Raw genomic sequence first — 23,914 nt, forward strand, 5'->3', positions numbered from 1 at the left:
GTGCAACAATGAATGAATGGAAATCCAAAATATCTGTAAATGTTCATTAAAATTAATAAAGTTTAATAAAAATTTTAAAAAATTCAAAGCTGAAAAAACCAAAAGACACAAAGCAAGCCTTGATTAATTAAAAAACATTAAAATAATACAAATATCTTCTCAGATCACAATGCCATAAAACTTTAAATTAACCAAAGGAGGGCAAAACTTACAAAATCATCTGTATGGAAGCTAAAAAACTCTCTTCTGGAACATGAGTGAGTTATCAATGTAATAAACAATGAAATTAAAAAGTTCTTTGAAACAAATGAAAATGAAAATACAACATACCAAAACGTCTAGGATAAAGCTAAGGCAGTTCTTAGGGGGCAGTTCATAGCAATGGGCACACACATAAAAAAGGAAGAAAGAAGAAAACTCAATGATCTAACTCAACACCTTCACCAATTAGAAAAGGAACAACAATCTAATCCTACAGCCTCTAGAAGAAAAGAAATTATCAGGACAAGAGATGAAATAGAAAACTGAAAATTAATTGAAACCATCAATAAATCCAGAAGCTGGTTTTTTGAATGAGTCAATGATATTGAAAAACCACTGGCAAACTTAACAATAGGAAAAAAGGGCAGATTTAGATAACTTGGTTCAGAAATGGTAGAGGTTACATCACAACAGAACCAGATGAAACTAAATTGATAATATTGGAATACTATGAAAAGCTATGCTCTGATAAATTTGAAAACCAACAGTAAATGGAAAAATTCCTTGAAACTCATGGCGTATCCAGATTGACAAGGACAAATATAAAACACTTGAACAGACACATCACAAAAGGAGAAATTGAAAAGGTCTTAAAAAGACTTTTCATAACAAGAGTCCTGGAATAGATGACTTCACAGGTGAATTCTACCTAACATTCACCAAAACTATCTTAAAAAAATTGAAAAAGAAGGAACACTCTCAAAGCCACTCTATGAAGCAAGAATAACGCTCATACCAAAACCAGGCAAAGATATTACCAAGAAAGAAAACTACAGACCAATATCCCTCATGAATATAGATACAAAAGTCCTTAACAAAATCTTAGCCAATAGAATACAAAAGCATATAAAAAAAATGCACCATGGTCAAGTGGGATTCATAAAAGGTATACAAGGATGGCTCAACATAAGAAAAACAGTCAACGAAATTCACCATATTAACAAAGTAAGAAATAAGAACCATATTATCTTAGCTATTGATGCAGAAAAGGTATTTGACAAAATCCAATACCCTTTCGTAATTAAGAGACATTCAGAAACAATGGAATAGAAAGGAATTTCCTCAACATAGTTAAACGTATATATGCAAAACCAAGATCCAATATCATCCTCAACGGAGAAAGATTAAAAATATTTTCCTTGCAAACATGGATCAGACAAGGATTCCCACTGTCACCACTTCAATTCAATATTGTATTGGAAGTTATTTGTTAAGGGAATGCTACAAGAGAAGGGGGCGGGGGAAAGGCATCTAGATTAGCAAAGAGATTGTTAAAGTATCACTATTTGCAGATGATAGGACAACGTACACCAAAACCCCAAAGACTCAACAAAAAAATATTAGCGCTAGTAGGCCAATTTAGTAGAGTGGCAGGATATAAGATCAATATCCAAAAGTCAGAGGGATTCCTCTACAGTAACAAAGACAACTCAGAGCAGATAAACAAGAAAGCAACACTATTTACAATTGCCAACAACAAATTGAGATACTTGAGAGTGAGCCTAACTAGAGAGATACAAAAGACCTATACAAAGAAAACTACAACGCATTTCTACAAGATACAATAAATGACCTAAAGAAATGGGGGGGGGGAGAAATGTGCACTGTTCATGGGTAGGACGACTCAATATTGTGAAAATTACTATCCTACCAAAAGCAATCTACATATTCAACATGATCTCAATTGTTGAGTTTTTTTGTTTGTGGTCGAGTCAATCAGGATTCATAGCAACTCTATGAATAAAAGGCCTGAAGCCTTTCTATAACTATTGACATTTATCAAAGTTCATAGAGTGTCCAGAGGCATGTTTTTAGGAAGTGGATGCCACTCCTGCCTCCAATACAGATACCAAATTCATTTTTCAAGGAGATTGAAAAGGCAATTATCAAGTTTAGTTAGAGAGGAAAGAGATTCCAAATAAGCAAAACATTTCTGAGAAACAAAAATGAAGTGAGAGACATGGAACTCCCTGACCTTAAAACCTACTACACAGCAGTAGTAATCAAAATAGAATGGTATTGGGACAAGGGCGAGCACATAGACCAGTGGAACAAAACTGAGTACCCAGAAATAGACCCAGCTATCTATGGACAACCGATATTTGACAAGGAAATAAAACCTATCAAATGGGGAAACAACAACCTCTTCAAAAAATGGTGCTAGCAATACTGGACTGCTACCTGCAGAAAGCTGAAACAGGATCCACATCTCACATCATACACAAAAATCACCTCAAGGTGGGTCAGAGACTTGGGAATAACACCCCAAACCATAAAGTTCCTAAGACACAAACTGGGATCAAACGTTAAAAAGGCCTAGTTTATGCTATAAAGAGACTGCCAAATACAGCCAGAAATGGCAGAATCTGAAAAGGATAAAATTGATGAATGGGACATTGTAATGATTACATCTCTGAGTGCATAAAAATCTTTTCCCAACAAGGTGAAAAGAAAACCTACTGATTGGAAACAAACATTTGGCAATACCATCTCAGACAAGAGTCTCATAATGAAAAAGACTGATAACCCAATTACAAATTGGGCAAAAGACACTTAAAGAATTTTCACAGAGGAAGATATTCAAATGGCCAACAGACATAAGAATAAATGCCCCAAATCACTGCCAATAAGAGACATGCAAATCAAAACCACAATGAGATACCACCTCACTAAAGTAGCAGTGGCAAGTTTAACAGGACAGCAAGTAATAAATGTAGGTGAGGATGTGGTGCAATAGGAACTCTTAAACATTGTTGTTAGGATTGTAAAGCACTCTAGAAGGAAGTTTGGCGCTTCTTCAAAAAGCTGAACATAGAAATTCATATGACCCAGCTATTCCATTACTTGAAACATACCCCAAGAAAATGAGAACTGAGGCTTAAGTGGAAACTTGTACAGCAATGTTCATAGCAGCATTATTCACCATCACAAGAACATGGATACAGTCCAGATATCCAAGCACAAACGAATGGATTGAGAAGTTGTGATACATTCATACAATGGAATGCTATGCAGCACACAGGAGCAAAATTTTTTAAATTACTAACTTGGGATTGACTGGAGAGCATTCATTATGTTGAGTGAACTAACTCAGTCCCACAAGGACAAATACTGTATAAAACCATTATTGTAGAATGAGTATGAAGATCCAAGGGAGGAGGGGGTGGAAGCAGAAGGGTGAGGATGGGCAGGGGTTTGGGATTTTAATCATAGGGTTGCACAATTCAATGAGTGGGTGGAATGAAGGAAATGGGAAGGATATTTTGTGAAAAACAATGTATTCAAACTTTGTAAATCAGTATAATTTTTTTAAAGGACGATTTTAAGATATGTACTAAAGTACAAACTTGTGAGTGACAGGATACTATCCATATGCATACAAGAAAGACCTGTTAATATAATTATTATTCAAATATATGCACCAACAACTAAGACCAAAGAGGAGGATATCGAGGATTTCTTCCAACATTTGCAGTCTGAAATTGTATTAATAATTAATGGTTGACTGGAACATAAAGATAGAAAACAATGTGGAAGGAATGGTAGTTGGAAAGTATTAGACATCCTCACAGAAATGATGCTGGAAATAGAATGATTTAATTTTGTACACTCAATGATTTGTTCACAAAAAAAATTCCTTTTATGAAAAATAGAAAACATGATCTTACACATGAACCTTACAGATGTCAATTTGACTATATTTAGTGAAAGAATTGTAGGAAAAGTACAATACAAGTAATCAATACCAGACCAGGTGTTGATTGCAGAACAGACCATCAATTATTACTGTACAAGTTCAATTGAAACTGAAGAAAATCAAAAGTAGTTCATAGGAACAAAAACAGGACTTTGAGTCTATCCCAACTGAATTGAAGAATCATCTCATGAATAGGTTGTAATTAAATTCAAATTAAGTTTTGCAAATTATCAACAGCTGTCAGATGAGAGAGAGAGAGATTCCCACACTGAAGAGCAAGACTTGAGGGAGACAGGAGCAAGACCCTGGTGAGAGTGAGATGCTGGTGATGGTAGTGGAGAGACTGAGGCATTACTGTGGAGAAATTATTGCAAGGTATAGCCAGAGGAGTCCTCAAATAAAGGTCATAGCTAAAGGTTTTGCTGTGCTTGCCAGATGACTGAAGGAGAAGTCGACTTATAATTGCTCTGAGGCAAACCTTTTCAGATAATTAAAGAAACCAGAGGCTTCTTAAGTTTGTGTTGCTGAAATGAAGCAAGGACCTTTACTAATTAAGGAATTGCAGTTTGCTATTAATCTGGTTTAGGACTGCTAGAATAACTGGTCTTGCACTGGGTGATATTCTTTGCCTCTTCCACTCCTCAACCTATTTCCCTAATAAATCCCACTCTTGGCATGATAGAGGAGAAGAGAGGAGAGGAGAGGAGAGGAGGAAGGGGAGGGAAAGGGAGGAGGGGGAGGGGAGGGGAGAGGGAGAGAAGAGGAAGGAGAGAGGAGAGGAGAGGAGGGAGAGAGGAGAGGAGAGAGAGGGAATGAGAATAGTGGTTTGTTTTGGTTTTCTTTTTTTTAATTTTAAGTACCATTTTATTTTATTCTGGTTTGCTTACAAAGTTTGTATATATTGTTTTTCACACGAGATCATTCGCATTTCCTTTACCCACCCCTCCTTTTACCCAGCAATTGTGCAACCCTATGATTACCCCACTGCCCATTGCCCTTTCATACCTCTCTGCTGCTACCCTCTCTGCCTTGGATTCTCACATCCATTATTTGGTTGGGGTGTGTGTGTGTGTGTGTGTGTGTGTGTGTGTGTGTGTGTGTGTGTGCTTTAACGTGTTCTATTTTTATACATTTAAGGACATTTTTTCCTTCCCCTTGTCCCCTATTTTTAAAAATTTTTTATTTTATATTGGTTTGCTAAACAAGTTTGGATACATTGTTTTTCACACGATTCTTCATTTATATTGTGTTCCATACAATCATTCCTATGCATTATGTTTTATAAAATCAATCACCATTGGACCTTGCCCAACATCACCCAGTCTTCTCAGATCCCCACAGGATCCTCCCCATTTTCCTTCATCCCAACCCTCCCAACTAACAAACTTTGCAACGCTGTGTTCTACCTCTACCCATCCTTACAACTCAGCTCCCATTTTTTCCCTTTTGGGGTCCCCATATGTGTTTTACTAGTTATCCTTCTATTTTTACAATAATGGTCTTATGCAATATTTGTCCTTAAGAGACTGTGTTAGTTCACTCAACATAATGTGCTCCAGCCTCTCCCAAAGTTATGTAGTATTTTGTTAAATCAGTGCTTCTGAATGCTGACTAGTATTCCATTGTGTGACTGTGCCACAATTTCTCAACACATTTGATTGTACTTAGATATTTGGGCTGTTTCCATGATCTTGCAATAGTGTGAATAATGCTTCTATGAACATTGGTGTACAGCTCTTTTTCTGTCTCATTTCTAATTTCCTTGATGTATATTCCTAGTGCTGGAATAGCTGGTCATACAGAGTTTATTTTTTCAAACTTTGAGGAAACACCAAACTGTCTTCCAGAGTGTTGTACCGTTTTATAATTCCACCAACAGTGTATGAGAATCCCCTCCGCCCCACATTCTCTCCAACACTTATTGCTTGCTGCCCTGCTAAACATTCCCACTGCTACTAGGGTAAGATGGTATCTAATTGTGGTTTTGATTTGCATCTCTCTTATTGCCAGTGATTTTGAGCTTTTCCTCATGAGTCTATAGGCCATGAGAACATCTTCCTATGTGAAACTCTTTCCATATTTTTTTAAGATTCATTTTATCAGTTTGCTTACAAAGTTCTTGTACATTATGTTTCACCCTATCATTCATTCACATTATGTTTCATACAATCATTTTCATGCACTATGTTTTACAAAATTATTCACCATTGGCCTGCCCAGGCCCTTCCCATTTAATTCCCTTTCTCTCCCCACTCATCAAACTATGCAACCCTGTGATTTTGTCCTTACCCATCCTCAGACCTCCCCTCATTGAGTTCCCATACATGTTTTACTATTTATCCTTCTGTTTTTGCAGCAATGGTCTTAGGTAGTAATTGTACTTATGAGACTGCTTTAGTACACTCAGCATAATGCACTTCAGCCTCTCCTAAGTTATGTAATACTTTTCAAAATAATTGCTCCTGAGTGCTGCATAGTATTCCATTGTGTGAATGTACAACAATTTCTCAATCCATTCAGTTGTGGTTAGACATTTGGGCTGTTTCCATGTTCTTGTGATGGTGAATAATGCTGCTATGCACATTGGTGTATAAATCTCCATTTGTATCTCAGTTCTAATTTCCTTGCTGTATATTTATAGTACTGGAATAGCTGTGTCATGTGAAGTGTGTATGTTCAAATTTTTGAGGTAATGCCAAACTGTTTTTCAGAGTGGTTACATCACTTTACAATCCCAACTGTGTGTGAGAGTTTCCAACTCTGTGTATCCTCTCCAACATTTATTGCTTGCTGCCTTACTAAACCTTGTCACTGCTACTGGGGTGAGATGATATCTCATTGTGGTTTTGATTTGCATCTCTCTTATTGCCTGTGATTTTGAGCATTTCCTCATGTGTCTGTTGGACTCCTGAATGTCTTCCTCTGTGAAAAGTCTTTATATGTCTTTTTCCCATTTTGTAATTGGATTATCAGTCTTTTTCTTCTAGAGGCCCAGGAGTATTCTATAAAAATGTTTTCTCCTAGTCAATCGGCTTTCTTTTCACCCTGTTGGGAAAAGTTTTGTAATTTTGGTGGGTTTTGAAAAGTTATGTTTATTTATAAAATTATAATACATTGTTTTCCAGAAGAGATTCTTTCAATTTCCCTTACCCCCTCCTCCCCATCAAATTGTACCACTCCACTGGAAAGAGGTTTTGTTGAGCACAGAGATTTAATCTTTAGAAAGTCGCATTCATAATTTTTTTTCCTATCCAGATTTTGCCTTTCTGGCTGTATTTGGCACTTTATTTATACCAGAGGCTAAGCATTCTAAGTTTGGTCTCATTTTGTCTCTTAAAACTTTAATCTCAGGTTTCTGATGCACCTTGAGTTGATTTTTGTGTATGGTGTGAAACGTGGATCTTGCTTCAGCTTTCTGCAAGTAGCATAACAGTATTCCCAGCACAATTTGTTGAAGAGTCTGTCATTTCCCCATTTAATAGGATTTATTTCCTTGTTGAAGATCAGTGGACCATAGATAGATGGGTTGATCTCTGGATTCTCAATTATGTTCCATTGGTCTATGTGCCTGTTACTGTACTACTACCATGCTGTTTTGGTTACTAATGCTGTATAGTAGGTTTTGAGGTCATGAAGTGCTATGCCTCCCCCCTCATTTTTGTTTCTCAGAAATGTTTTGTTTATTTTGGATTTCTTGCCTCTACATATAAATTTGACAATTTCCCTGAAAAATTAATTTGGTATTTGGATTGTGATTGTGTTGAACATGTAGATTGCTTTTGGTAGGATTGTCATTTTCATGGTATTGAGTCTTCCTATCCATGAACAAGGCATATTTTCCCCTTACTTTAGGTCTTTTATTGTGCCTTCCAGACATGCTCTTTAGTTTTCTTTTTATAGGACTTTTCTATGTCTAGTTAGTTTCACTCCAAAGAATCTCAATTTGTGCTTGGCTATTGCAAATAGTATTATTTTCTTGGTTTCCTTCCCTAAATTCTCTTTGTTACTGTAGAAGAATACTACTTATTTTTGGATGGTGATCTTATATCCTGCCACTCTATTAAATTGGCCTACTAACTCTAATAGGGTTTGGGGGGGGGTGTTTTTGGTTTTTCTTTTTTTCGTCTTTAGTGTTTTCTGTGTATACTATTCCTAAGGGTTTGTCACCCTTGGCTTCACTTGGCCCCCGTGAACAGGGTTGGAAAGCATCTAAGACTTTTCAAAATCTCGCTTTACATTCAGCTATATTCTCGAACCAGGTACTTGCCCCACAGTCATATGAACTAGCATCATCTTGATCAAAACCTCCAACACCACTGCTCAGATTCAAGACTGGACATCACTCTCTAGAGGACATCATTCGGTGTTGTCAGCGATGTGCTTTAATTGAAAGGTCCCAGCAAGCAGTTTCCACAGGAATATGGTCTTGGAAGAGAAGAATTGGGGTAAGGTCTTTCCTACACACCATCAGAGAGAGTGGTGAAAAGATTTGGGAAACCTGGCCACACCTTTCTGCAGACTAAGGAGGGAAATAAACTTCAGAAGAGAGGGCTGCAACCAGAAAAGAACAAGCCTTCCATCCCAGAGAACTTAATTGTAGAGAGTTAGAAACAGAAGCAATTGCCCTCCCCCAAACCCAGATCCAGGAAACTTTGCCAAAGGACAGGAGAAGACAGACTACAATTGGGGTGAGTTGTCCTCTCATCCATATGAGAAAAATGAGATCCACAATGGAAGCCAAGTCCTCTTTTGAGCACAGGAGCATGAGAGAAATTCAAGCATAGTGAGCTGACCTTCCCTCATCTAGAGCAGTGAGCTCCTCATTCAAGGTAAACAGACCAAGGACCTGTTAGGGTTCCATGCAAGGAAAAACACTATCACATTAATGAATGGGAGAAGTAGGCTACCTCACACCCTACACAAAACCAAAATATTATTTCACCCCCTCAAAAAAGAGATCAAAACACAGAATCAATGGATTTCCTGAAGCCAGAAAGTCTGATAGAACTTTGACACAAAAATCAAAAGAACAATGATTTAATATTTTCAATAAGTGAAAGAAAAACCTCAAAGAATTGCAGGATATTATAAGCAAAAGCCAAGAAGCACTTAAAAAATAATAAAGACAATCAACAATTAAACAAATGGGTATTACAAACCCTAGAAAAATAAGAGACTGCAATCCAGACTATTAAGACCAGTGCCTCGGAAGCTGTCAATATGTTGTTAGGACTGATGAGTGAATTGAAAAGATGGACCACAAAATTCAGCGAAATAGAAGAGAGAGCTCTCAAGACTGATCTGCTAGAGGGAAAAAGTACACTAAAAAGAAGGAAAATAAAGAAAACCTAGGAACAACGTGGGACACTATCAAGAAGAAAAATATGTGTATAATTAGAATCCCAAAACAAATAGAAGCAAGAAAAGACACTGAGAAAGGTACGGAAAATATACTAGAAGAAAATATTCCAGGAATAATTAAGAATGAGAGAATATACACACAAGAAGCTGAACGAATTCCACAAACAAAAATACCAAAAAGAACCCCAAAAAATCATACCAATAAACCCTTACCTCTCAATAATTACACTGAATGTGAGTGGTTTAAATGCACTAGCGAAAAGAAAAAGAGTAGCAGATTAGATGAGGGGGTGGGGGGAACCAAACAAAAACCAGAACCAATCAGTACGCTATCTACAAAAGGTACACTTAAAAAAAAAACGATTAAAAATCAAAGGATGGGGAAAAGATACCAAGCAAATAGTAACAAGACAAAATGCTAATGCTTGACTGAAATGCAATAGTAGGGTACAGAAAAAAAGGATTGTTGTTGTTATGTGCCGTCGAGTCTCTTGCGACTCATAGCGACCCTATGTACAACAGCCCTGAACTCTGCTCTGTCCTGTGCCAATTGCACCGTCTCCGATACACCCATCCCAATTACCCCAGTCACTGAATCAATCCACCTCATAGAGGGCCTTCTTCTCCTGTGCTGCCCCTCCACCCAACCAATCATGATGTCCGTCTCCAAGGACCGGTCCTTCCTTATAACATTTCCAAAGTATGTTAGAAAGAGCCTCAGAATCCTTGCCTCCAAGGAGCTGCCTGGTTTAACCCTTTGCAGGATGAATCTGTTTGTTTTCCTAGCAGTCCATGGTAGCCTCAATACTCTTGTCCAGCACCAAAGCTCAAAGGCATCAATTCTCCTTCTATCCTCCTTAGTCATTGTAAAACTCTCTGACACATAACAAGTGATTGCAAAGACCATGGCCTGTATCAGACGCACCTTAGTCTACAGAGAGACACCATTGCTCTTCAGAACTTTAGACAGGTCCCTAACAGTACACTTTCCCATCGCAAAACGTCTTTTAATTTCCTGGCTACTGGTGCCGAGAGTGTTAACTGTGGAGCCAAGCAAACTAAAGCTGTGAACAATCTCAATCTCTTCACCATCCATCCTGATGCTGCCAATTGGCCCAGTGGTGAACAACCACTTGGCCAACTGACTGGAAGAGATCTATATTTGTTCCTATCCCAAAGAAAGGTGACCCAATAGAGTGTGGAAACTACAGAACAATCTCACTAATTTCACATGCAAGCAAGATTTTACTGAAGATTAAAAAAAAATGACTGGAACAGCACATCAGCAGAGAACTGCCAGAAGTCCAGGCTGGGTTTAGAAGGGGTCGTGGTACTAGGGAGATTTTAGCTGATGTTAGATGGATCATGGCTGAAAGCAGGGGATACCAGAGGAATGTATATCTGTGTTTCATTGACTATGCAAAGGCGTTTGACTGTGTGGATCATAACAAACTGTGGTTGACTCTGAGAAGAATGGGAATCCCAGAACACTTGATCGTGCTAATGAGAAAGCTATACTTGAACCAAGAGGCAGTCATCAGAACAGAGCAAGAAAACACTGCATGGTTCAAAATTAGGAAGGGCGTACGCAAGGGATGTGTCCTGTCTCCATACCTTTTCAACCTGTATGCAGAACAGATTATCCGGGAGGCTGGGCTCTGTGAGGAGAAATGTGAGGTCAAGATTGGTGGAAGATCTATCAACAATCTGTGATATGCAGATGGCACAACCTTGCTTGCTGAAACTGAGGAGGACCTGAAGTGCTTGCTGCAGAGGGTCAAGGACTGAAGCCTCCAATATGGATTGAGGCTCAATGTCAAGAAGACAAGGAAAAGAAGGATTAGTAACTGTAAAACATGGACTTGGAGACAAATTAAGCTGGAGACAGAATGATACAATTTTGTACAATCAATGATTTAATCATTGCAAATACTTTTAATGAGAAACACAAATGCAGGCTATACACATGGATTTCACCTGATGGTATGCTAAGGAATCAAATCAATTACATATGTGTAAAGAAATGCTGGAGAAGTTCTATATCAGTTGCGCAAACTAGGCCAGGTGCTGATTGTGGAACAATCATTCATATAACTATTCATATAATAACTTCATATGCAAGTTCAAGAGGAAGCTAAGGAAAATTAAATCCACAGGAACCAAAATCTGACCTTGAGTCCATCCCACCTGAATTTCAAAACCATCTCAGAAATAGGTTTGAGGCCTTGAATACTAAAGAGCAAAGAGCAGATTAACTATGGGAGGATATTAAGAACATCATTGAGAAAGAATGCAGGGGGTCAGTAGGAAGAGAAGGAAGAAAATATCTAGATGAATGTCAGAAAGGACTATGAATATTGCACTAGAGGACTGAGAAGCAAAAGCAAAAGGAAGAAATCAAGAAATTAAGGAACTGAACGGAAGATTTCAATGGGCAGCACAGGAAGATAACCTAAAATATTAAAATGAAATGTTCAAAGAGCTGGAGCCAGAAAATCAAAGGTGTTGGTAAAAGCTCATCATTTCTTAAGCTGAAGGAACTGAAGAACAAATTCAAGCCTTGAATTGCAATACTTAAGAATGCTTAGGTCAAAATATTAAATTATCCAGGAAGAATTAAAAAATATATGGAGTCATTGTACCAAAAGGAATTGGACACAGAAGAATTTCATGTAACAATGTATGGGCAAGAGTTTGTGGTGGTGAAGGAAGAAGTTCAAGCTGCTCCGAAAAAATTGGCAAAAAACAAGGCCCCAGGAATTGATGGCACTTCAACTGACATATTTCAGCAAATGCTGCCCTGGATATGCTCACCCAGTTGTGCTAAGAAATCTGAAGGATAACCATCTGGCCACATGACTGAAAGAGATCTATATTTGTTCCCATTCCAAGAAAGGTGACCTGAAGGAGTGTGGAAATTATCAAACAATATCATTAATATCCCATGCAAGCAAGATTCTGTTGAAGATTATAAAAAAAAAATGACTGTAAAAGCAAATCAACAGAGAACTGGCTGAAGTGTAGGCTGGGTTTAGAAGAGGCTGTGGAACTAGAGATATTATATATATATACAGAAAAAACTGGATAAATTATGTATATTGTATTGAAACAGATAAGGGAAAGAACAGATTAGAAGTGATATATGATTGAGTATTATGGTTAGCACAGGAATCCAGAATTAAGGTTGCATAGAGAAGTATACTCGGGGTGGGGGCTGGGGGGAAGGGATGTGGGAATTGTATACTAATGAAGGAATTTTTTTTTTCTTTCTTCAGAGGGGGAAGCGAGCTGGTGGGGAGGGGTGGGCAGGGAGAAAATTGCGGCAATGAATGAATGGAAATCCAATACCTCTGTAAAAAAAATAAAAATAAAAAGTTATAAACAAAATTTCACAAGAAAATTACAAGCTGATATGGCTTATAAATAAGAATGATATTGCTTGATCCACAACCTTTTCTAGGTCCTCTTTGAAGTTCTGGCATTTCCCTATGTACTGCTTCAGCCATTTTCTAATAATCTTCAACAAGATTTTATTTTCATGTGATATTTAAAAGATTGTATAAAAATTTCCGCACATTGTTGTTGCATTACTCTTTTTTGGAATGGGAACAAATATGGATCTCTGTCTTAATTTTTTAATGGGATTTTATTTGAGTTAAAGTTTTCAAATCTCATTTAATTTTTCATATAATCATTCATAAACAATAATTACCATTAATTTATGCAATTAATTGAATACAACTTCTAAGCAAACCTTTATATATGATACATCATAGATAGATATATAGATGATGATGATAGATGATTGATAGATAGATGGATAGAACATGTGTCACAAAATTAGTCACCGTTGATCTATACCTATCCAGTCTTTTCAGAACCCCACTGGATCTTTCGCAATTCCTTGACTCCCTCTCTGTCCACCAAAATGTGTCATCCCAGTAATTTCTCCCCCTTCCCCCTCATTCCCACTCTCTCATCTTCTTCCTTTTATGGACATTTATAAACATCATACTGTTGTTGTTAAGTGCCATCAAGTCGTAGATGACTCACAGCGACCCTATGAACGAAAGGCCTGAACACTTGTATAACTTTCATCATTTCTCCAAGTTCATAGAGTTTCCAGAGGCAAGCTATTTCAGAAGTGGATGCCACTCCTGCTTCCAAGCTTGTTTTTATCGGGGAGACCCACCAAACACTGTCCACCATGGCTAACCATTATCGCATTTGACACATTAGTGTCACAGTGTTTAGCATCACAACAACCAAGAGTTACCTCCTTACAGCAAATGGACAGACCTGTGCTATACCACTTAGAAGAATGTTTGACCAAAACCAATTAAAACTAGGCCTGATGGCCGCAGAGATAAGTGTAGGATTCATTTTTATTTGCCGTGTTCTCTACAAAAAATACACCTCTACAGTATTATCTCAATTATCAATTTTGAAATAAAAGTGTGTTTCTCTAAATTATATTCATTTATAATATGTTATAAAAGAGAGTATCATCTACTTTTTATTGTCACTGCTCACAGATCCTACAGATGGAGTTTTCCCACCCTCCTTTATTCTGTTACAAATAAAATTGATGCCCTTTCTGATGATCATAAAATTTATGTTGTCATCTGTAACAATTCTAATCTTTCCTTTCTCGGGTCCGATCTTCATTCCTCAGGGCCTGATTCACATACAAAAATACATAGATGGCGCCCGGAGCTCCGCTGCTGCCCTGGAGGCATGGCCGTGGACCTGCGTGGAAAGGCCGACGCTCTGGCCCTGAGGCGGCGGCTCATCGGCTCTTCCTGCAGACTCTTTTTCCCTGAGGATCCTGTTAAGATCGTCCGGGGCCAGGGACAGTACATGTATGATGAACAGGGAGCAGAATACCTCGATTGTATCAACAATGTTGCTCACATTGGGCACATGAACAGAACCAGATGCTCAATACCAACAGCTGGTACCTGCACGACAACATCGTCGATTATGCACAGAAGCTTTCAGAGACCCTACCTGAGCAGCTGTGTGTCTTCTATTTCCTAAATTCTGGGTCAGAAGCCAACGACCTGGCCCTGCGGCTGGCCCGCCAGTACACGGGACACCAGGATGTGGTGGTGTTGGACCACGCGTACCATGGCCACCTGAGCTCCCTGATCGACATCAGCCCCTACAAGTTCCGGAACCTGGACGGCCAGAAGGAGTGGGTCCACGTGGCACTGCTCCCAGATACCTACCGGGGCCCCTACCGGGAGGACCACCCCAACCCTGCAGAGGCCTATGCCAGGGATGTGGAGCACGTGATCAGCGATGCCCAGAAGAAGGGCCGAAAGATTGCAGCGTTCTTTGAGGAGTCTCTGCCCAGTGTGGGAGGGCAGATCAAACCCCCTGCAGGATACTTCCCCAAAGTGGCTGAGCACATCCGCAGAGCCGGAGGGGTCTTTGTAGCCGATGAGATTCAAGTTGGCTTTGGTCGTGTGGGAAAGCACTTTTGGGCCTTCCAGCTGCAGGGGGAAGACTTTGTCCCTGACATTGTCAGCACGGGCAGGTCCATTGACAACAGCCACCCTCTGGCCTGTTTGGCCACAACCCAGGCTGTGGCAAGGGCGTTTGAAGCCACCAGCGTCGAATACTTCAACACGTTTGGAGGCAGCCCTGTGTCCTGTGCTGTGGGACTGGCTGTCCTGGAGGCTTTGGAGAAGGAGCAGCTCCAGGATCATGCCACCAGTGTGGGAGATTTCCTGATGGAGCTCCTCAGGCAGCAGAAAGCCAAGCATCCCATCATCGGGGACATCGTTGGTGTAGATCTGATCAGAGATGAGGCTACAAGAGAGCCAGCAACTGAAGAGGCTAACTATCTGATCTCCAGGCTGAAGAACTACATTTTGCTGAGTACAGATGGCCCTGGGAGAAATGTCCTTAAGTTTAAGCCCCCAATGTGCTTTAGCTTGGATGATGAGCACCATGTGGTAGCAACGCTGAATACTGTCCTGACCGACATGGAGATGGACCTGAGAAGCTGTGCCACCCTAAGGCTGTAGCCTTGCACCTCTTCAAAGTCCTCCCCGTGAGGATAGCTCCCACAGAGGTCTAGGCTGCCTGAAACTCTGCGCTCTACTTGGTCCCACCAAAAAAAATCCCTTTAAAACAGATCCAGTGGCTTGAGTTTGGAAGACAACAATAATTCACCCTCAGTCAACACCTGCTATAAATGCAAAGAACCAAAACTTTTGAGGCTTGCCCTGTTGCCTCTTGCCAGTTTGGAACTTCAACTCCTAACATGGGGTGCACAAAGCAGCCAAGCCATCAAGTCAGTCCTCCTGTAACCAAAGGGAGATTACCCATCACTCCCAGGTCTAACCAGCCAATGACCCTTCCCTTTGAAGGTCATGACTATTGAACTTTCCTTCCAGTGGTTTCAGGTCAGGGGCTCTATGCTGGCCCCAGACACTGAAGCCGTAACCTGGTGCTAAGCAATAAGGAGATAACCCTTAAGGAACGACACAGCATCTTCTAACTGGCAACCTATTTCCTTCCTTTCCTTGAATGGGCCTGGGGATCTCTCAATCATTAAAGGAAACCTAACAAAGAAAAAAAAATACATAGACATGACAGAAATTTATCTGGGAAATTGATAAATGGATATTCTATCTATAAACTTGAAAATAATCCATACCACCTCAAAACGTAACATAGAAAATCTTTTCAAACATCCTTTAAAACTAACAACTTGGATACTATTTCCATTGGTAGAGTACTCTTTTACTTCTCTTCACAGAACAGTTCAAGTAATATTTGTTAGAAATTGACAATTCACATTGGAGGTAAAATTATTTCCCAGTTGAAATCAACCTTACAGGAATAGTCCTCTACTTTGGTATGTATCAGGGAATCCGTCTCATTTGAAAAGGTATTCAATATTACAGTATTACAGAACAAAGCTTCCTCTTTTACCAAGTCTAGCTCCCACTCATCTCCCACATTAAAAGAAAACGAGGCTTTTTTTCCTACTTAAGAGAAAACATGGTTTTAAAATAAAAGACAAAAAGTGTAGTCCTATGCTAACTTTATCTACATAAATAGACGAGCAAATACCTGATAAACATCTCTCTGCCTAATTCTACGTTGAGCAAGTAGTCTATTTTCAATGTCCCTTATTCCATTTTGCGTCAATTCTATTATAAGAATACTTTCCTTTGTCTAATTCTGCTTCCTGCAGCCTAACAAAGATTTATTTCTTCCATGTGACAACCATTCAAATATTTTAGAAGAACCAGACAATCTTAGTCAAAAGATTCTGCCTACAGTCTTTACCTTTCTGTGCTACCACAATGGTGCACATGAATGCCCTGGCTGATGCTCTCAAGAGCATCAACAATGCAGAGAAGAGAGGTAATTGTCAGGTTCTTATCCGGCCATGCTCCAATGCCATAGTTCGGTTCCTGACAGTGACGATCTTTTTATTTTTTACAATAACGGAAATTATGCAGTAATTGTCCTTACAAGATTGACGTAGTTCTCTCAGCTTAATGCTCTCTAGCTTCTCCCATATTATGTAGTATTTTTCAAAATTGTTACTACTGAGTGATGAATAGCATTTCATCATATGAATCTATCACAATTATTCAGTACAATTGTTTGTTGATGGACATTTGGGCTGTATCCATGTAACTGTGATTGTGAATAACACTGCTATGAACATTGGTATATAAATATCCATTTATATTTCAGTTCTACTTTTATTGGGATGTATTACTAGCAGTGTTGATACCCTATGAACAGTTAACAAAGAGTATAGTTATAGTGTAGTAGTAGAGTCCAAACTGGAAGTTAGTTGAAATGAGTAAAATCAATAACAAACATCATTTAACAATGGGTACAGGGAATGCTCATAGCTTGAATGTTGGAAAACTGGATATTGTTAAAAATGGAATGGAACACATGAATATTGAAATATTAGACATTTGTGAGATATGATAGACCAGTTTAGTCACTTTGAATCAGATAATCATATGATATACTATGTTGTTGTTAATTGCCATTGAGTCTCTTGCGACTCAACAGCCCTAACCTCTGCTCTATCCTGTGCCAATCGCACTGCCTCTGATACACCCATCCTGATTACCCCAGTCACTGAATCAATCCACCTCATAGAGGGTCTTCCCCTCCTGCGCTGTCCCTCCACCTTCCCAAGCATGATGTCCCTCTCCAAGCACCAGTCCCTCCTTACAACATGTCCAAACTATGTCAGACGAAGCCCCAGATCCTTGCCTCTAAGGACCAGCCCGGTTTAACCCTCTTGAGGATGAATCTGTTTGTTTTCTTAGCAGTCCATGGTACCCTCAATACTCTTCTCCAGCACAACAGCTAAAAGGCATCAATTCTCCTCTGTCCTCCCTAGTCATTGTCCAACTCTCTGATGCATAACAAGTGATTGCAAAGACCATGGCCAGTATCAGATGTACCTTAGTCTCCAAAGTGACACCATTGCTCTTCAGTCCTTTGGAGAGGTCCCTAAGAGCTGACTTTCCCATCACAATATGCCTTTTAATTTCCTGGCTACTGGTGCCAAGAGTGTTAACTATGAACAATCTCAATCTCTTCACCATCCATCCTGATGGTGCCAATTGGTCCAGTGGTGAGAATCTTTGTCTTCTTGTTATTGAGCCTCAATCCATATTGAAGGCTGCAGTTCTTGACCATCTGCAGCAAGCACTTCAGGTCCTCCTCAGTTTCAGCAAGCAGGGTTGTGTCATCCACATAACGCAGATTGTTGATAGATCTTCCACCAATCCTGACGCCACAGATATACTATGTAGGGAATGAAAAACAGAAGAAGAATGGTGTTGGGTTCATTGTCAAAAAGTCAATTTCACGTTCTATCCTTAAAGACAATCTTGTGAGTGATAGGATAATATCCATATGCATACAAGGAAAACCAGTTAATATGACAATTATTCAAGTATCTGCTCCTACATCTAGTGTCAAAGAAAAAGAAATTGAGAAATTTTATCAAATTTTGCAGTCTGAAATTGACCAAACATGTAATCAGGATGTGTTAATGATAATTGTTGACTGGAATGCAAAAGTAGGAAACAATGAAAAAGAAACAGTAGTTGGAAAACATGAGCTTGGTGATAGAAATGAGGCTGGAAATAGAATGATTGAATTTTGTATTTACAATGATTTATTAATTGCAAATACTTTTTCTAAAAGACACAAAAGACAACTTTACAAGTGGATTTCACCCAATGGGCTGCATAGGAATCAGACTGACTACATTTGTGGAAGAAATCTTTGGAGAAGCTCAATATCAACAGTCAAAACTAGGTGAGGGGCAGACTGTGGGTCAAATAATCACTCATATGCAAGTTCAAATTGAGGCCAACGAAAATTAAAGTAAGTCCACAGGAACCAAGATATGATCTTGAATAAATTCCATCAGAATTTCATGATCATCTTAAGAATGGGTTGGAGACACCCATTGATAGATCAGATGAGTTGTGAGATGATGTCAATGATATCATCCATGAAGAAAGCAAAAGGTCATTACAAAAAGAGAGGAGAGAGAAAAAACCAAAATGGATGTCAGAAGAGACTCTAAAGATTGCATTGGAATGTCGAGAAACCAAATCTAAAGGAAAACATGTAGAACAGATGGTTTCAAGGGGCAGCTCAGGAGGACAAAGTAAAGTATTATAATGGAATGTGCAGAGCATTTCTCAAGATGAAAGAACTAAAAAATAAATTTAGGCCTCCTGTCACAATGTTGAAACATGCATTGAATGACCCAGAAAGCATCAAGAGAAGATGGAGGGAATACACAGACTCACTGTACCAGAACGAATTGATTGGCATTGAAATATTTTGAGAAGTACCATACGAATATTGCCAATAGTAATGAAAGAGAAAGTGGAAGCTGCATTGAAGACATTGGCAAAAAAATAAGGCCCCAGGAATCAATGACTTGTTCCAATTGATTTGTTTCAATTAACAGGTGCAGATTTGGATGCATTCACCAGTTTATGCCAGGAAATTTGGAGGATGACTGTCTAGTCAACAGATTGGAAGAGGTCTATATTTGCTCACATTCCCAAGAAAGGTGATTCAACTTAATGTGAAAAATATCTAACAGTATAATTGATTTCACATGCAAGTAAAATACTGCTAAAGATCATTCAAAACCGGCTAGAATAGTGCATAGACAGGGAACTGCTAGAGGTTCAAGCTGTAATAAGAACATGGCACCATGGATATCAATGCTGATATCAGATGGATTCTGGCTGAAAGTAAGGAATACTAGAAGAATGCCTATTTGTGTTGTATTGACTATGCAAAGGTGTTTGACTGTGTGTATCATAAAAATTTGTGGTTGACATTAAGAGGAATGGGAATCCCAAAGCACTTGATTGTGCTCATGAGGAATCTATACCTGAATCAGGAGACTGTGATGCCAGTGGAGTAGGGGAGTACTGCGTGGTTTGGAATTGGGAAGGGAGTGTGTCAGGAATGAATTCTATCTCCATACCTATTCAATATATGTGCTGAGCAAATTATCCAAGATGCTGGATTCTACGAAGAGGAATGTGGCATCAGGAGTGACACTCATCAATAACCTGTGTTAAGCAGATCACACAACTTTACTTGCTGAAAGTGAGGAGGATTTGAACCACTTGTTGTACCAGATAAAGGAATGCAGCCTTCAGTGTGGACTGTGTCTCAATGTCAAGAAAACAAAGATTCTTACCACTGGTGAAATAGACAGTGTCATGATGGATTGAGAGGAGGTTGAAACTGTCAGCACCTTTGCCTTGCTTTGACCCACAATTAACACCCTTGGTATGAGTAGTCAGGAAATGAGACACATTGCAATAAGAAAATCTGCAGTAAGGGACCTTTCCAAATTATTGAGAAGTAGTGATGTCAGTTTGAGAACTAAGGTGCATTTGTTCAGACCATGGTCTTTCCAATTACTAGCTATGCCTCCAATGAACAAGAATGACAGAAAAAGAATTGATGCCTTTGAGCTGTGGTGTTAGAAAAGAGCACTGAACATTCCATGGATGGAAGACAGTATAGACGGAGTGCTCTTTAGATGCAGGAATGATGAGGCTTTGCCCCACGTACTTTGGACATATTGGTAGGAGGTGCTACTCCTTGGAGAGGAGCATGATGTTGGGAAGGATGGAGGGTCAGCGAGGGATAGGAAGACCCTCAAGCAGGATGGACTGATAAGGTGACTGCTGCAATGGGCTCTTGTGCATCAGGAAGGGTGGAGATGGTGCAGGACAGGACTAGGTTCAGATCTTTTATTCATAGGCTTGCTATGAGTCATACTCTACTTGATGGCACCTAACAACAGAAACAACATTCCTAGCAGTGGAATAGCTAGGTAATATGGAATCTCCATGTTAATTTTTTTCCCCTGCGCAAGGTCATAATTTTATTTATTAAACACAAAAACCACACACACTCACACACACAAGCGCATACACCTAAACACCAAAAATCCCGGTACACACCCTTTTGTCACCTCATTTTGCAGCGTGGACAACCTCCATGTTCATTTTTTTGAGGAAACATCAAATGCATTCCAGAAAGGTTGTACCATTATATAATTCCACCAACAGTGTATTAGAGTTTCAATCTCTGCATCATCCTCTCCAACATTTATTACTTGCTGTCCTGTTAAACTTTGTCACTGCTACTGGGGTAAGATGGCATCTCATTTTGGTTTTGATTTGTATTTCTCTTATTGCCAGTTGTTTCAAACATTTCTTCATGTGTCTGTTGGCTGTCTGAATGTCTTCCTCTGTGAAAAATCTTCCCATGCCTTTTGCCCATTTTGCAATTGGGTTACCAGTCTTTTTCTTGTGGAGGCCCTGTTGTTACTGGTGTTAGGTGCTTTCAAGTCACCTGCAACACTATAAAACAATAGATCAGAATCCTGCCCTATCCTGTGCAATCTTCACACTTCCTAACACTCTAGAAACTACTGTGGCCGTCACTCTGTCAGTCCACCTGGTCGACAGTCTTCCTTTCTTTCGCTGACTGTCCACCTTCCCAAATATGGTGTCCCTCTCCAAGGAATAGCCTCTCCTAGCAACATCCTCCAAGTATGTGAGACAAAATTGATTATCTTTGCCTCAAAGGAACACTCGGCTTCACTTTCTCCAAGACATATTTGTGTGTTCTTTTGGCAGTCCATGGGATATTCAGTACTCTTTTCCAAATCCACAGCTGAAAGGCATCAATTCTTCTGTCATCCTTATTCTCTGTTCAGCTCTAAGATGCATAGAAATTGATCAGAAAAACCATGGCCTGAATCAGATGCACCATAATCCTCAGACATCATTACTGATCAATAATTTGGAAAGGTCTCTGACTTCAGACTTTCCCACTGCAGTACACCTCCTGATTTCCTGACTGCTGGGACCAAGGAGTTGATTGTGGAACTAAGAAGGATGAAATCATTGAGAAGGCCCTACAGCTTTCTGTAAACTTTCATTATGAGGCCCATGTCTGAGATGTCATTGCCAAATGTTTCTTTCCCCCCTGTCAGTACGTTTCCTTTCACTCTGCTGTAAAAGGTTTTTGATGTAATCTTCAGCAGCCCTCATTCATCAATGTGATCCTCTCCAGGTTGTAGATTTCTGCCTATATTTGCCAGCGTATTTATACCATACACTACCTCTTTTTTTTTTGTCCCATTTTTGTCCCAAAATCTGACCCATCTTAAGTTGGTTTTGGTGTATGGTGTGAGATGTTGATCCTGTTTCAGCTTTTTACAGGTTGCAGTCCAGTTTAGGCAGCCCCATTTGTTCAAGAGGTTTTCATTTCCACATTTGATAGGTTTTGTTTCCTAGTCGAATACCAGTTGGCCATAGGTAGACAGGTTCTACCTATTTCTGGGTTCTCGGTTCTGTTCCACTTGTCTATATATCTGTCCTTGAACCAGTAACATGATGTTTTGGTTATTATGGTTGTGCAGCAAGTTTTGAGATCAGAGACTTCTTTGCCTCCAGCTTCATAATTGTTTTTCAGAGTGCTTTGCTTGTTCAAGATCATTTTCCTTTCCAAATAAACTTCTCTGAAACAATACTGAATAAGAGTGGTGAAAGTGATCATCCCTGTCTGGTCCTTGTTTACAAGGGGAATGCCTTTAGTTTTTCTCCACTGAGAACAACGCTGACTCTGTTTTGCATATATGCTTTTCACTATGTTGAGGAAACTCCCTTCTATTCTTATTTCCTTGATTGTTTTATTCAGGAACACATGTTGTTGTCAAATACATTTTCTACATCAATTGATGGAATAATGTTATTGTTGTCCTTAGTTTTTCTAATATGATGAATTACACTGGTTGTTTATCTTATTCTGAATCATGCTTGCATACCTTTCATGACTATCACTTTGTCATGATGAATTATTATTTTATTATACTAGTTTATTTACAAAACTAGAACACACTGTTTTTCAGACCGGATTCTTCCAATTCCCCTAAACCCCCCCCCATCAAATTGTACAACACCCTAATTCATTCACCCACACACCCCACCCCTACACGTCCTCATGCCTCCACTTCCACCCTTCCACCCTCCACTGGATCCTCATATTCATTCTACAATAATGGTTTTATACAATATTTGTCCTTGTGAGACTGGGCCAGTCTACTCAGCACAATGCTCTGCAGTCCTTCCCGAGCTAGGTAATAGTTGACAAAATCATTGCTCCTGCATGCCGCATAGCATTCCATTGGATGTATGTACCATAATATCTCAATCCATTTGATTATGGTTGGACATCTGGGATATTTTGATGTTCTTGCAATGGTGAATAACGTTGTGATACACATTGGTGAATAAGTCTCCGTTTGTGCTTCAGTTCTCATTTTCTCAGGGTATATTCGAGTTGCAAGTGAATCGACAGCACATAACAACAACAACAACAACATATTCCAATAAGGAATTTCAATGTTCAGCTTTTTGAGGAAGTGCCAAACTGTCTTCCAGAATGGTTGTACCCTTTTACAATCCCACCAACAATATGTAAAAGATCCTGACTCGCCACATCCTCTCCAACATTTATTGCTTGCTGTCCTGTTAAACTTTGCCATTGTTACTGGACTGAAATGGTACCTCATTGTAGTTTAGACTTGCATCTCTCTTATTGTCAGTGATTTGGAGCATTTCATGTGTATGTTAGCCATTCAGATATCTTCCTCTGTGAAAATTCTTTCCATGATTTTTGCCCATTTTGTAAGTGTGTTGTCAGACTTTTACTTGTGTAGTGCAGGATTATTCTGTAAACTTTCGTTATGCGACTCTTTCTTGTCTGAGATGGTATTACCAAATGTTTGTTCCCAGTCCGTAGGTTTTCTTTTTACCCTGTTGAAAAGAGTTTTTGATGTGCAAAGGGATTTAATCTTTAGAAGGTCCCAGTCATCAATTTTATCCTCTTCAACTTGTACCTTTCTGGCTGTATTTGGCAGTCTCTTTATACTGTAGACAAGGGCTTCTCAGGTTAATCCCATTTTGTCTTTTATGAAGTTTATGGTTTGGGGCTTTACTCCCAGATCTCTGATCCACTTCAATTTGATTT

General features: G+C 39.2%; 1 pseudogene; it reads left to right on the forward strand.

Annotated features, from left to right (window-relative positions):
- The first annotated feature begins 14,056 nt into the window (after nt 1-14,056).
- Nucleotides 14,057-15,354, forward strand: LOC102866670 (annotated as a pseudogene).
- Nucleotides 15,355-23,914: the final 8,560 nt, after the last annotated feature.

This window comes from Elephantulus edwardii, unplaced genomic scaffold (assembly GCF_000299155.1).
Source record: "Elephantulus edwardii isolate Elephantulus edwardi_28Jun2011 unplaced genomic scaffold, EleEdw1.0 scaffold00178, whole genome shotgun sequence".
NCBI classification, from domain to species: Eukaryota; Metazoa; Chordata; class Mammalia; order Macroscelidea; family Macroscelididae; genus Elephantulus; species Elephantulus edwardii.